Source organism: Microtus pennsylvanicus, chromosome 11, assembly GCF_037038515.1.
Source record: "Microtus pennsylvanicus isolate mMicPen1 chromosome 11, mMicPen1.hap1, whole genome shotgun sequence".
In the NCBI taxonomy this organism is placed as follows: domain Eukaryota; kingdom Metazoa; phylum Chordata; class Mammalia; order Rodentia; family Cricetidae; genus Microtus; species Microtus pennsylvanicus.
The window spans coordinates 31,407,422-31,423,989 of NC_134589.1; positions in this window are offsets into that span (position 1 = coordinate 31,407,422).

Here is a 16,568-nt window from a genome sequence, read left to right on the forward strand (position 1 = left end):
ATAGATATTTCCCCTGGGGGTCCCACAGGAAATGCAAACAACAGATAACCTGAACTCAGTTCATCCTCCTTTTGTCCCAAACAAAGATCTACTCTGTCTTTATCTTCCTAGGTGGCACGAGCAGGGACCTGGAAATCGTCATAGACTTTTCCCTCTGCTTCTCTTGATGTATTCTATTGGAGACCGAGTCCTGTAAAGGAAAGTCCCCAGAGTCTCCCGAAGGCCAATCCCAGCCGTGACATAAGGAAAGTCAACAGAAAGAAAAGTATTTGAGCCCCATGCTGGTTCTCTCAAATTAAAATCTCTGGGTGCAGGACCCTGAGATTTATATTTTAATAAGTATCGCAGGTGATTCTGGGACAGGCTCTAAATTCATCTTCCTTTGCATTTCTCTATTTATCCCATTCCAGGAGCTGCTGTTAAGACAAGCATTCACTGTTTCACATCTGAACTTCCCAACTGATGTGCCGTTCTCATGAGGCCCCTGCTTCCTACAAGGGTATACACACACACACACACATATATATATACACACACATACACACATACATACATACACACACATACACACATACATACATACATACACACACATACATACACACACACACATACACACATGCACATGCACGTGCACACCTCAATAGTCTAGCATGTCCTTCCCCATCCTTACAACTCTCCAGGTTATTGTCCCCAAATAATATCTGATCATGTCTCAATTCTACCCGAAACTAGTATTACCCTAATATACAATTAGTCAGGACTGTTCCCAAGTGTGGCGGTTTGAAAGAAAATGGCCCCCAAAAGGAATGGCACTATTAGGAGGTGTGGCCTTGTTGGAGGAAGTGTGTCACTGTGGGTGTGGGCTTTGAAGTCTCATATGCTCAAGCTACGCCCCATGTGGAACACACAGTTGTTTCTGCTGCCTGTGGATCAAGGTGTAGAACTCTCAGCTCCTTCTCCAGAGCCATGTCTGCCTGCATGCCACCAGGAAGATAATGAACTAAACCCCTGAAACTGTAAGCCAGCCTGAATTAAATGTTTCCCTTTATGAGAGCTGCGTGGTCATGGTGGCTCTTCACAGCAATAGAAACCCTAGCTAAGACACCAAGAAATAAAATATGGTGAAGCCATATAGTCTTGAGTGACTGTTGGGACATTTACAACTGAATGGATGCTGGTGGGTGAAGGCTCCAGAGGTCTCAAAGGCTGTGAGAGAGAGGGTCGAATGGAGACCTCTACCTAGTTCTTCCAGGTTTTGCTACCATCAGTGGAAGGATTTAAAGACAACACAAAATAAGCCAGAGAAAGTTTATTTCAGAGTGAAAGCAGACACCAGAAGAAAGTGTGGACTCCTCAAGAAAATCTGGCAATCTAAGATTTTTGGATAGCATTTGTGTAGTCAAATTGATTATTCATGAATTAAGGTGTGGAACGCCTGGCCAGTGCATGGGGTTTAAAACTCAGACACAGTCCTACAAAACTAAGACCCATAGAGACAAGGACCTAAAATAAGAGAACAGGAGAGCCCCAGCCTGGGCTAGGCTTGACTTAAGTGTTCAGTCAGGTAGAAGGAACAGGTTAAGCCATACTTCCTGCTGATGAGCATTTCTGTTACCCATGAAATATATCACACCATGGGAACAGTCGCTTACCCTCCTCAGCTATAAATTCCCTGATGGTGTCTCTCCTATCTTATGATTTCCTGCTTCCTCCAAGCCCAGGGTCTGCATAGCTGAAACCCAGCGTAGTTTGTGAAGCTGCCATTGGAAATGAACTGAGCTGGAGACAGTGTGTCCCGGCACACCAATGCTGTGCCGTCATGTGTCCATCCGTCACTTGGTCCTGTCCCATCCCCCCACCCTCCCACCTGCCACATCTCAGGAAGCAAGGCTATATACCCTTCACTTCCCCAGCACATTCACAAGCTCAGTCTGAGAATATGAAAATACTTACTTATTTAGTTTCATAAACGATGAAGCTCTAGCGATGTGTGTGAGGAGAGCAGAAGTGATTTTAAACGGTGCTTACGATTCGCCTGCGCGTGTTTCACTTTCGACAGTCCTTTCTCGCTTAGACTGTCATGGCGATGTCACAGCCAGAGCGGAAGAGATGATAAGCACAAGGTGTCAGGTTGACTGCACAGGTGAAGGGTAGGAGAGGTAGTCTGGGACATGACAAAAGTGACAGGAGAATTCGTGGAAGAGTTCGAGGTGACAGTAATCCGCTTCTGTCACTGCTTCCCACAGAGACATCGGAACAGCTGTGTGGGTTAAAAGTTCAGTCAGCCAAAGAAAAGAGCCTCCGGTGGTGGCCAAAGCCAGAGCAATTTGAGCAGCCGAATAAATCAAGCGGCATATTTCAGAAAATAAAATAAAACCCCTCAGCTATATACGGATAGAAACAAATGATGGAAAGAACAAGTAAAAGGAAGGGGAATAGCCAAATGCCTGGAGAAGAATTCCAAGTCATTTCATGTACATAATCTGTGTTCAAGGATGCAGAGTGTAACTCCCAGTTCCTTAACTGTGGGTTGAGCTCTGTGATGTCCTTCCTAAGGGCTTAGTGTGGAAAAGGGGGGAAAGGACTACTTAGAGAGAAGCCATCTGATAAACACTTCCTCAGCCAGGGACGAAGGTCAGCATCACCGGTGATGAATCACGGTCGAAGAATGTACTCTTGAGAACACAGAATGCAAATATCACTGGAGCGTTATGGTCTCCGTCAAAAACCCAGAACCACTGGCTGATGGTGAGAAAAATATCAGAGAAATCCAAATGAATGCACACAACACAGCCAAACAGCACGCTTCAAAACAGACAGACAGACAGACACACTCACACACACACACACACACACCACCACCACCACCACCACCACCACCACCAGCAACAAAACTGAAAAACTGTTCCAGCCCAGAAGAGTCAAATAAGACACCATGACTTAATGTAACATGGGATCCTGTAACACATAAAGGGAATTATGTAAAATATAAGGAAAGACAAACAGGGTATAAACTTTACTAACAATATATTGATTTTAGTACATTAACCACGATTAACACACCCTGAAGTCTAAGATTTCAGTAATAGGACAAACTGGCCATGGGGCTTTGTAGGAACTCTGTATTTTCATCACAGTTTTTCTGTAAATCTAAAATAAAAGTATACCAAAAACAAAATGAAATTTAAAAACAAAGGTGAATTTCAAGATGAAAAAATAAAACTCACCATTTGCTAGCATTAGAAGGCAAGGGTTCGTTTTAAAAATTGTATGTGGTGTGTGTGTGTGTATGTGTATGTGTGTGGTACGTGAGTGTTTATCTATTACTATGGTTGGTTTTAATGTTAACTTGTCACAAATGAGAAGTGTCTGGTTGCCATGTTTGACATGAGGCGACCCACCTGGATGTGGGCATGGTCCAGGGAAGAGCAGCTTCCTTTTTCTCCCATGGCCTTCCCCCTTGCAACTGAGTTAATCTGTCCTCTTGTTACTGCTGTTGCTCTCTTTGTTGATATAAACCAGCGTTTTCAAGCTTCCTTTGTAGACTAGGGACCAACAGGCTTCCAGAAACTTCCTGGCTTCTGGTACCATGTTGGAACTGCTAAGGAACCACCCCGTCTGGGGAAGAGAGCAATGACTAGGCTCCCAGCTCTCGATTCTATTGTTACATATGTATTTCATCCCATTGGTTTTGTTTCTCTAGGGAACCCCAAGACATGTGTGTCTGTGCATGTTCATGTGTGTGAATATGGACGTATGCATGCCAACTTGGTGGAGTGTTGGTCCTCAGCTTCCACCTCATGCGAGAGAGAGTCTATTGTTTGCTGTTGAGAATGCCAGGACAGTGACCCCCAAACTTGCTGGATTCTCGTCTCTACCTCCCATCTCTCGTTAGGAGAGCTGGTACTAGACACATAAGCTCTGCCCCCACCTTTACAAGGGTTCCATGGCTCTGAACTCAGATTCTCTTGCTCGCATGACTAACACTGACTCATGTCCCCAGGCTTCTCTAGAACCTTCTGTCCCATTAGTCTGCTGGGTGTGCAGACAGCGTTGGTGTAGCTAGAGTGGAAACAGGCTCTGGGTCTGGGAACGAATCTGTGGTCTTTCCAGTGCTCAGTGGGTTCCGGACACACTGACAGTCACCGCAGCCTTGTTCCCCTAGGTCAGTAAGCACACGGGTCGTTTTTAAAGGCATATCCAGAGCCCGGATATCGACTGTATCACCCCATCTATTTACAGAGCCCAGAAAAGTGTGGGAGGCGGACTATCCTTGAGCGTTGCTTAAGCGCCTTGCTGATTTAACCTTGCCAAGTTAACCTTTCTTATTCTATTTCTTCATCCATAAAGAAAAGATAATGGCACTCCCTGGAGTAGTACAAGGTTAAGGTTTGAAATTATATGAGAAACGTGAAGGCTTTCTGTGACCTAGAAAGGACTTTGTGGTCTTATTTTGGAATGTCTTGGGGGAAATGAGGACCTCCTTCGGTGTCTCACCTTTAAAGCAGCCCCGTGACTTGTTCACCTGGTTCAGTCTGTCAGACACCTGTCAGGTGTCATTGATATGCTAGGCACATTAAGCAGTGCCTCAGACTCTTAATGCCATCCCTGGAAATAGAAGAAGACGAACTCGGTCTTTTTAGATTCTCACGGCAGAACAGTCAGTGGCTAGATGGGTAAACTACCTGGGGGAGGGAACAATAACCCACAAGAGGCATAACTTAGCCATAGTGTCTGTGGCTGCTGGGGACTGAAAATCAAAATGGCCTGAAGAAGTTATTCACTCAGCCAATGGGAAGGTCTCAATGTGGGGTTGGGGGGAGGTCCTCAAGGTTTAAGAGGTCACTTTCTTCATCATAGCTTCAAGAACCCAAGTCAAAAACATTTTGTTATCTACACTGATGGCTTGCTTTGCTTTCCTTGGGAGGGCAACCAGCAGTTAGCAGGGCCTCCTTGGCTCCAGTGGATATGGTGGGATGGATACCCAGGAAACTCAGGGCACAATTCTTGACCTTTACCATGCCATTTGAGTTAACTACCCTCTAGTCCAAGTCTTCTGTTGGTTCCTTACCCTGAATTGTTTCCATCTGAAGTATTTATCTTTTATTTATTATCAGTTTTATCTTTTCTTGTTCCCAGTCATCTCCCCCTCTGCATTTTAACATTTCATGAAGTCTCGTGTTTCATCTTGGTCATCACTGGTCCCTAAACCTCCTCATAAGGAGACCATGTCTCTCCATAGTCCAAAGAAAGAATTTGCATCTGCTTAGAAGACTCTTTCTTCTCTGTTCTCCCCCATGTGCCTATGCTGCTTCTTTCTTGGGTTTTCACTGCTGCTTGGGGATTCTGCCCATCGGGAATATTCCAGAAGAAGAAAATGCCAGCTGTCGTTTGGAGAAAGTCTAGCCAAAGCCAGCATGAGTTGGTATTGTTTGGGTATCAAAACCAGGGCCTGGGACTGGAGGAACCTGGGTGGAAGTGGGGAAAGAATTGTTAGCAAGATTATTTATGAACAGAGGTAAAACAAAAGCGGTACCAAGGTGGGTAGTGAAGTGTGCAGAAAAAAAAAATAAAACAAGATGGCGAGTGTTGATCAGTTCCGCATGGCGGGCGGTGATCGATTCAGCACTGAGTCTGATCAGAAGGTGTGCACCGTGAAACACCTCCTGTCCACTTCATGAACACCTTTGCTTGTTGAGGCTCCAAGAATCCTGAGAACCATTAGTAACAGTTCTTCACATTCCAGAGCACTGTCCAACTAACTGAACAGGGTCTTCAGCATCTCTTCACTATGGGATCGTCAGAGTTTCTAAAGGTTGGTTAACCTGCGATCAGACCAAGTGAGCCTCCTCTGAGAGCCTTTCCCAGCGCCATCTAGGTAGGAGCAGGGAAAGCTGGAAGAGACATTCTTCTTCAACTCTTGAGCTCATTCTGCCTCGGGGAAGCTGGAAATGGCATAGTGTCTTGAGATAGTAATGGGTTTATAATATCTCTGGGCTAGGTTTTCTGTGTTAGACTTGCGTCGTTGTGAACTCCTGTATACATATGCCATTGTCTCTAATGCAAACTTTAAAAGGTTTTAAAAGACCAAAGTTGAGTCACTTGGTCAGCTCCTGTAGGGTTCATCAAGGAGAGGTCAGGTCCAAGGCAGCCAGGTGCTGAAAGGCTTGGGTTTGGGGGCTCCAAGAATTAGCTTTTAATAGGAAGAGGAACATTTGGGGGGGGGGAACAAAGAAAATCATATGCATGTTCAAGCAGCTTAAAAATTAAGGAAAGAAAAAGGCACAATGGAATGACTTGCTCCCCTGGGGTTTATAGTCTCCTGCCAGATCCTTTAATTATATTTCTGTTCTTCTTGCCCAAATTTAATTTTACCCCAGACTTAAATAAAGAACAGATGAGGCCTCATAGAGGACTTGGTAAAATAGCCTTTCGTAAGTTACTGTGCCTGGGCACAGGGCCTGGCCGGCTTTCCAACTCACTGTGTGATCCTGGGCCATTAACCTCCTAGGCGGCTCTGCTTCTCAGCTGGAAGGAAAGATATGGGACATTTGCCACACGGTGGCCTCCAGAAAACCGGAAGAGGAGCCAGAGTGGCAGGCATGAAGGTGCCCAAGTCTTAAAGAATGCTGTCTTAGGATGGGGAGACACCGCATTCCTGCAGCTCCCAGGAGCCCCTACATGATGGTGACGGTCATTATAATTCAGGGATCTCAACATCCCTGGCATTAAATGTGATAGGACCCTAACTGTCTGTGTGACTGGAAAGGGACCTTAGCTCTCCAGAGTCCCATGTTCTTTCTGGTCCCCTGGTTGGTTTGATAGGACACAACTTTCACCTTGTAAGGTGTGACCTTGCTCTGATGCATCAGGAAGGAGTGTCCTTGGACAACATAATTAATCTTGATATCCATGCTACAAGAAACAGAATCTCCTCAAAGAACAGTTCATCTTAAACAGCATGACTCTTTCTAGTTCCGCACTGTGATCATTTTAAAAGGTAATAAGGTTATTATGGTCTTAATTTTGCTTTGTTCAGGCTGAACCTGGAAACGAGAGCGGTGTTCTTTATAGGTAGGGGTGGTGTATAGATCACCTGGAATTAAGCCTGCCTCAAGGTGTTTTCCCTCATTTGCTGTCATTATTGAAGACTTTAGCTTACTCAGGGGACAGCCTGGCCTCCTTGATTCTTGTCTTTTCCGGACTTTTCTCTCATTTCATGCCGTCATCTCAATGAGTGCTCCCTTCGGGACACTGACCACCAAGTCTTCATTCATGTCTTCAAGTCATTGACCCACTCCTTTTAGAAACAAGCTCCAAGTGATGCCTCCATGCTAGAAACTTCTTAAAGATGAGGAGTCCAAAGATTTGAGAAATGTCTTTACCTCGTGGTTTATTATGGAAACAGGTGAGCAAAATACAATGTGATTCATGGCTAGCATACTGGAATGTACTAGAATGTGATGGAGGAGCAGGTTCCGGACCTAGGAGAGTTGGAGTGGGCAGCAGGTAGACCTGTGGAAGCTATCCTAATACGCCAACTAAGAGTGGAGCAAGACTGTAGTCAGGGTAGCATCTGTGGAGAGGGTGAGAAGACATTTCAGTAGAGACCTGGGGACCATGGAGGGCAGAGACACGGAAGAGGGAGGAATTCTGAGTTAATTCCATATCTCTGGCCTGGGTGACTATACAGGTATTTAGTGTTGGTTTGCATGAGAATCCAGTTTAAGAAAAAAGATGATTAATTTATCTTTGAAAATGTTGACTTTGATGTAGGTGTGGAGGGACACCTGTCAGAAATAGCTAGCAGATAAACGGGTTGTGGGATTTGGAAATCAGGCGCGCTGGCTCGGGGTTTCAGATTCTTACTATAGATGTCAGTGAGATCGCCAAGGGATAGTGGGTAGGGAGGGGAAGAGGGAATCATTAGAAACAAGATTCCAGGGCCCTAAGAATGGGAGGAAGCAGTAAAAAGATTCAGAACAAGAGGTCAGGAATGCACACGGGAAATAAAGGTAGTCACGTCAGGAAGAGCAGGGCCAAGGCATGTACGACCATGCCCAGACATTATGTAGGTTTATAGAGGGTAAATATAAAGAAGACCCCAAATGGAGAGGCGGTGAGACTCAGTAGTTAAGTAAGGGTCCAGCAACTGATGTGTTAGCGCCAGGGCTGCCTGCCACTCATATGACATAAAAGGAACTAAATATGTGACCAGCCCACCTGCATTGCTCTGTCCTGATTCCTAGCCAAGGACAATTTGACAATTGTCAGAGCTCCTCTTATGGGAAGAAGAGAAGTGGACATAGAGCTTAGCATATATTGAGTCTCAGGTTCTATGCTGGACACTTAGGTAAATAGCTACATAGCGGCCCTTGGCGCTAGATGCATAGCCGTCTCCCTGCCTTGGCAAGCCTGGGCATGCTAAGCCACCTATCCCTTGTTTCTTCCCCAGTGGTCGCCAGGCTACACTTGCCTAAGCAAAACTTCCCAGGGCCTTTCACTTTTGCTGACGCCCTCAATCCCTTAATGCTAAGTAAAAACGAGACTGGCTGGCTGTAGGATGTTATCTCTCGGAGAGACATTCACAGGAATGCAGCTCCATCAGCTTGCAGCAGGGAGGTGCCAAGCTCACCAGAGATACCATCATTGTTCAGAGGAGCAGGGGACAGCCAGGGTGGTGCCGGTGGGAGGAGATGAGGGAGGAAATTCAGCCTGTATCTCAGCTTCCCCCTCCTGAGTGGCAAGTCTATCCCCAGCCCTTCCCGCAGTCACCCAAGAAATCGGACTCGTGGAGCTCTTGGGAGTATGCTGGCGCACCCTTATCTTCAGGAGCATCAGAAGGGACTGAGGAGATGGCCCAGCCAAGTACTTGCTGCACAAACAGGATGATTTGAGTTCAGACCCACCAGCACCCACATAAAAAGCCGATGCTGGAGTATACCACAATAACCTTAGCATTGAGAGATAGAGACAGGCGGCTACTGGGGGTCTTTGGCCAGCCAGTCCAGCTGAATTGATGAAGTCCTAGTTCAGTGAGTGGTTATGTCTCCATAAAACAAAGTCGAGAATGATAGAGGAAGGCGTTAGCATATGAACAGCTACACATACTTGTACATTCACGAGCACGTGCGCACACGCACACCACACACACAAAGTCAATAAATATGGTCATTTTAAAAATTCGTCTTCAGACTGTTCTCCCGCTCTGTGAGGTCGACGGCCTTGGTAAATCACCTGCATTTTAGCAGGAACTGAGCTGAGACTGAGGTCTTGGTCCAAGTATCCTCCACCTTTTAGGAGCCAGGCCTCAATCTGGTATTCTGAATGGACATGCCAGGATAATTACACGACGTGCCGTATGGAAGACTCTACAAGAAATGCCACCAGTAATAATTACGCCAGACATGTGCCTTTGGGCCTTACGTGGCCCTAGGTAGCCTGTCATTGAGAACCACCATTAAAGGGAAAATAATTCACGACGTTTCTCAAGGATGGCAAGGCGGTGTTTAGCCAGCCAGGCTATTTGGATGAACTCTGAAAACAAGGACTGTCGGAGAATCAGAGCCCAGAAGGAGAGGTGGGGGTCAGTGGATGGAAAATTACTGAGAAGAAACATCAATGGTAGGCCGAGTCTCGCTGAAGGCCAGGCGAGGAGGGACAAGGACTTCAACCCATTATCCCCAGCAGAGGATTTTGTGAAAATGACACAGGGGGTCAGGAACCGGTCAGGAAGAGCCTGACTCAAGCCTGGTCCAGAGCCTTTGTCATGCTTCCATCATCGCCTCATCCAAATCAGTGTCTCCAGCCGAGGCCTTTGCACTTCCTGTGGCCTCTGCCTGGAGGCGTTTCCCAGCAAGCTTCAGGGTGGCCAGGCTGTTCGCTCTCATACCCGCTTCTCCAGCAGGCCTTCCCTGATCTGTGTATCTAGGACCCGATCGATCTCAGCATTCCCTATGACACCTTCCTGACCCATTCTTCCCCCTAGAACTTACCACCACCTGACACACTGTTTCCTGACTTGATTTTGTCTGTTTCCTCCAGTCTACAGTGCCTATGCCGTGAAGCAGCGCCCTGTCTGCACTCCAGCACCGGGAAACGCGAGGCACAGGCGGTGCATAGGAAGGGCTTAGTTGAATGAATCGAATGCCTGAATGGAGCCTCTGTAAACACTTCCCAATCTTGATTATGCATGTCAGGAGCAGAGCACAGTAACTCCCAATGACAAATGACCTGTGACCCATTCATAATGTATTTCACCATGCGTTTTTTTTTTTTTTGTCACAATTTTAACACAGGCATTCACTCCTATGGACCATAAAATATTTTTCTTCCATAACAGTTTTAGAGAGGTGCATGATCAGAGGGGGTAGATAAAAGGCAAAAGGATTCAGAAATATTGAGACAAAGAAATTTACTTGGCTGGAAAAGAATTTACGTGTTTCCAAAACTACACTCGCTCTCAAAAAAACAGATGAGTCAGTATGGATGAAAACCATACAGAATGGGCCAGACTCTTGGTGGGAGCTCAATCAACATTAGCTGCTATTATTGTCTCCCCTTCCAGACACCCCTGCAGCCTTCATTCTCCCTGGGCCACTCCCTACCCTGACTCTGTGCGCTCCCCGCCCCCTCCCCAATCTCCTTGCCAATGCCTCAGTCATGTTTCAAGTCTCATCTAAGATGGTGATTCTTCAGGCAAGCTTCTGAGTCCTTAAGCAAGTTAATCACTCCCTCCCCTGACAATAACACCCAATATAAACACTGAGTTATAATTGTCCATGTGTTCTCCTGCCCTCCTCTGGAGACGGAATGAGCCCACGTGGCAGACTCGCCTTATAATTTAGTCCCGTATTCCCAGCCACAACAACCAGGATGACACTTGGAAGGACTGGTATGGATAATGGAGACACTATAGGCATCCCAGAGCTAAGGAAAACATTTCAGCCCAGGCAGGTGTTTCTCTGGCATCATCTCTTGCCTGGGAAATCGATTCTACTTCCAAGTGAGCCTGACAAAGTCAAGTGCAGCCCAAGAAGAGGGTGACTCACTCCCTCGTGAAGGTTTTTCATTTGAAGGCAGAGTTCCTCACAGGTTCCCTTAAAGTGTGTGCTGTTTGGAAAATTTGTACTCAGCCTACCGATTAAGCAAGTGTGTGGCGCGAAGAAAGGTCCCTACACTGAAAATCTAGGTAAACCAGCCTTTGTTTCTCTTTGCCTGCACATATTGTTGTGTTTAGTGGCCTCTCATACGGTGCCAACAAACTGACAAAAGCTCATGAAGACTCCAATACAGATTACAGAGGGAGGCAAGGAAGGATGCAGCCTGCATCACGCTAGAGCTTGGCTTTTACTATCATTCTTCCAGCATCCCAATGTCTTGACCAGTCTTTGGCACATAGTTGAAGCCCAATAAACATTGGTTGAATGAAACGGAGATACTTCCCTGAGAAAGAAACAAGATAAAGGCATTGGAGCAGATAGTTGGAAGGCAATCCTGGGGTGTGGGGGATGTGGGGAGAGAGAAACTGCTGGTCTGTGATTTCCCCAAGAGACAGGATTAAGTAACAACAGATTTTACTGAAGGCCTGATAAGTTACTAAGCATACAATATCACCTGGGCATAAAATAACTTGTCCATCTTCCTCCATAAACACACAGCCTCTGCCTCAAAAAAATGTTAAATATTTAAAGAATTGATTTTTTTAAAACACACACATACACACACACACCATTTAGAAAGTATGGACCATTGAAAAAATAGGTTTGCTTGAGCACACGCATGTATGAGGGTGCCCATGGAACCCAGAAGGGGTCAGATCTACTGGAGGTGGAGTTAAAGGCAGTTGCGAAGCATCAGACATGGATGCTGGGACCTGAACTCGGGTCCTCTCCAAGAGCAGCAAATGCTCTTAACTGATGAGCCATCTCTCCAGTCCCCGCTGTTATTTTTAAAAGTTAAGAAATGCACGAACATTTTAAAGAGTTCCTTAAGGCTGCTTCTTCATGAAGAATCTCCCAGGTGGGCTCCAGCCCTCATTTCAAAAGCTTGGCCATATGGTAACGAAGCACTTGAATATTTTATCTAGTGCCAACAATATCCCAGGATGCAATGCATTTTCCCCCTCTTAATCGAACTGACGGGAAGCAGATCAACCCCTTTAGCAGATAGGAACTGAGGTCCAGTGTAAGTTGCCTAAGCTAATCCTGCCAATGTGTTCCAGGCGCTCTGATCCTATGCTGACCAGATTATGTCATTCACTGAAAGGGATCAAGAAAACACTAACGCAGTTTTAAGAAAACCAAATATGTGTGGTGGAAATAGGGCCTGGTTTTTTCATTGGCCGACATCAGCCGGGTATATTAAGAATGGCCCGGCACAACGGTTTCTCCCCTGAGATGGAGTCTCCCAAATTCCCTTGGCCTACTCAGTTTACTTTGACTTAAAGCCTATGGCTGCAGTGAGCCTCAGAGTGATCATAAGCTATACAGAATGACGGGGAGGGAGGGGGGTGTTGGTGCAAGCAGGCCCCGATGGGAATAGCTGCACTCACCACTCAAAGCAGCTGGAGTGCACAGTGGCCCCAGCTCTTGGGGAGTACCACTGATGCTGCAGGGATGTAGGGGGGAACGGCACAGAATGTAAGAGCACATTGGTGCAGCCTATTTAAAACAGCAAGAGCAGCAGAAAGACTTGAGAGCGGTAAACCTAGCCTGGTTAAACTGAAAAGACTGTCCAGGTCCTCTGGGGAAACTTTAGTTTGCTTCCTCAAGACGGAGAAGTTGCTTCTCTGAGGTCAGGCTCATTTCCTATTCAACTCTAACTGGCATAAGGCAGGAGCCATAAGAAGACACCAAACACACACACACACACACACACACACACACACACACAGACAAAATAGAGATATAAAGAGCAAACTATCTCTAGAAAAATCTTCCTCTGGATAAGCCTATCAGTGAAACTTTGACCTAGATATTGAACTGACAAAAATGAAAAACAGCCTCTAGGCTTCCTGGCTCCCAGGCCATCACCACTAACCCTGGGAAAAACTCGTGTTCTGTGCTTACTTCCTCCTGTGTAAAATGGGATCAGGAAAAAAAAAAGTCCAATAATAATTTTTTAATTGGTTGAATGAGATAACTCAGGTAAAGCAGAATAGGGCTTTCCCTCTAAGAATCATGCAGAGGCTGGAGAGATGCTCTTTCAGAGGACCCAGGTTCAATCTCCAGCACCCACATAGTGGCTCAATGCCCAAACTCCTCTTCCAGGAATCCAACACTCTATGGCACCCCCTGGGCACTGTATGCATGTCATAGACAGACATGCATACAGACTAGACACCCATGTGCATAAAAATAAAATCAAATAAACACAGTGGCTTATTGCCTTTATATCATAAATCATACAGACAGACTTTAATTTCCTTGCAGCGCTGTTTGTAATACTAAAATATTGAAAAAGAGCCCTAAAAAAATCCAAAAACTAGCTGCATGGTTAAGCAGAATTTTTACTTCTGGGAAATGGTAGAACCACAGAGAATTCTGGCTCTGTTGTTCAGCATGCATGAGATCTCAGCTTCAGTGCCCAGTACTGCGTCAAAGAGAATATTCTGCCTCTTAAAATGACGTATTAGAACATATATCATACACACTTGGAAAACATTTATGTTTGTGTGTGTGTGCGTGTGTTGCACATCTGCCACAGCACACACACGGAGGTCAGAGGAAATCTTTTGGGGGTTAGTTCTCTACTTCCATCGCATAGATCTCCGGAATGGAGCTGAGGTTGGCAGTCAATGCCCTGACCTGCTGAGCTAGACAGCTAGTCCTATCTCACCAGCCGAGAGCTAGATAATAGTTTTCAGTGCATGTGGTAAGTGTGGAAAATGGAGTGCCATATAAACATTCTTAAAAATTTGTTTTTATTAAAATTTTTCATTTTGCGTATGTGTTTATGTCTGTTCGCATGCTCATGAATGCAGGTGCCTGCAAAGGCCAAAGGCATTGGGTTCCTCATGAGCTGGAGTTACAGGTCTCTGCAAGAGCCATCTATGCCCTTAAACACCGAATCATCTCTCCAGCCCCTACCATTTTTTAGGTATGGAATAGATAGCTGCATAAAACCAAAACCAAGTCCTATAACCATGGAAGAGAAGACTGACGAGAGGCATATGGAGGTGTATTCCGAGGAGTCAACTCAGATTTCATTTTTTTTTCTATCTTTATTTTTCCAGGAATTGTACACGTGCATGACCCGGGGATAAAATACACGGTAGGATATCAATAAGTGCTTTAAAGTTATTACTCTTTAGCATAATCTGCGTCAAGGCCCCAGGGCTGCAGAACCAAGCGCTGATTCTGTTCATTTTATTATGAAGTCAGAAAAGGAGGAAGGGCCATAGGGAAATGAGGTAGGTAGGCAAGGATTATTCTCGAAGCTTGGAAACTCTTGATGGGTTTTGTGAAAGCTTCAATGAGCAAGTGTAACTTTTTTTTATTTAGAGTAGTGTCTAACGTCTACAGCCCAGCTTCTCAACTTCCTTGTGGCTTATACAAGCTTTCTGAAGCCGAAAGCTGAGTTCCAACTACTCCAGAAAAGCCAAGTTCTGAGATCTAAAACAGCAAACCCTCCTGTCTCCCCAACCACTCCTCACATTTTCTCACCTGGAGCCCAGCGCTGCCATACTAGAGGCTGAAAACAAAGGTAGGTAGGACCCATCTCTCTTTTGAAAGACTTCCTTCTCAGGATGAGAGACCAGGAGATAGAGAACACCATCAATACGTGATAGGCTGCAAGAGGAATGTCAAAGCTGCTGTGTTAAACGGGAGGACTTCTAACCATGCCAGGCACCCACGTCCACGTCAAAAAGCTTAGCATGCTTTGGCAGTTGGGAACGAGCATGTTGCTGGGTAAGAAGGGTTCGGGTAAGCACAACTCGTGCCTAGCTGTAGCAGACACAGAAGCAGCAAGAGGACACAGGCATTGGATGGGAGGTTGTGAAAATCACCACGGGGTGAGTGTCATGGGCTTCATTAGGAGAGGCAAAATCATTACAAGGGAGTCTGCATGAGAAGAGTCCAGGCAGAAGCACTGGCCAGGAATCTACGGGTGTTGCAAAGCGGAGTCCACAACAGGTCTGATTTCAGATGATGCTGGCAGCAATGTGGGGGCTGCTTGTTCAGAGAAGGTTCCGCAGGGACAGAAGCCAACAAGAGGGCGGTTACAGTAGTCTGAGGACTAGCTGGGGGGGGGGGGGGTGGCGGCGGGGCAAGGAAGTCTATCATGGAGGGGAAGGAAAGGCACAGACTACAGCTGTGAAGACTGGCTGTGGGGAACAGTGGGAGGAGAAATCAAGGACAGGTGGACTGGTGGTGAATGAGAGAGATCTAGTCTTTAAGGACTGCTTGAGGCAGGAGACATAGGGGAAGCAGTACAGGTGGGCGGGCACTCTAGAAATGGGTACTAGTGGACAGAATTCCTGAAATGGCTTCAAATTGCCATTGAAGTGTTTTCTGGTACTTACCGAGACTCTCAACTGTATGGAAACCATTTTCTTTCCCATTTCCATGCTCGGCGAATGCCCAGTTCAAGTTCTTTGACTTTGCAAACTCTAGCAAGGCAGTGGTACCTGGCAAAAGCAAGGCTTTGGAGCTGGGGTGACCCAGGGCCTTTTCTCAATTGAGAATAGAGCAGTCAGAAGCAAGTCACCTCCCTCTTACTGCCTGAAGCACAGAGCGGGGCTAGAGGGGTAGCTCCACGGTAAAACACTTGCCCAGCATGTAGGTATTAAGTTTTATCCCCAGCACCAGAAACAAAAGAAATGACACCTAACACTTGAGCTGTGGTTAGTTATAGTGTTGTCTAACCTAGCCATTGGTCACATGAAAGTTTTTAATCTCAATTACACAACACATTACATAAGCTAAGCAAAAGTTGCCCTGGGTAAAGACGTATCTACAAACGTCTAACTTCCAGGCCTCGGGATGGAAGAGTGTTACAAAGGAGATGCTATCATACACCGAAGAAGGAACAGTGACAGGGCCCTAAAGCAAAGGAGCGGCTCTCCTAGAAACCTGGAGAGGAGTTTCACTTAGGACTGACAATGAGGAGAGGGAGAGACAGAGAGCAAGCACTCTGCCACAAGACGGTTGATTGGAGAAGGCCGGAAGGGTCTCTTCAGAGAGCTGTCTTGAGAACACCTCCTTGAACAAATCCCCAGTGAAGTCTCTAGACCCAACTCCCGACAGAGGAGAAATTGAACTTTTTTACAACCTATTAGGGGAGGTTTCACATCAAGTGATTGAATTCAACAGCATACGTGACAAAGAGCTTGGAAGACCCAGGTGCTGGTTAGGAGCATAAATCAGAGGCAAAAATTAGACCACAGCACAAGCAGCCTCTAACTGTCTTGAGAAAGTTGCAGGGAGGTGTGGAGTGATCTCATCAAGCTGTGTGGCTTGGCTTTTTAAAAGTAACCGCTGTCATTTTGTTCGCACACACAAAATCCTATTATATATATGCTACGATCTCTCACCATGTAGCTGGGACTTGGCCTAAAGCCC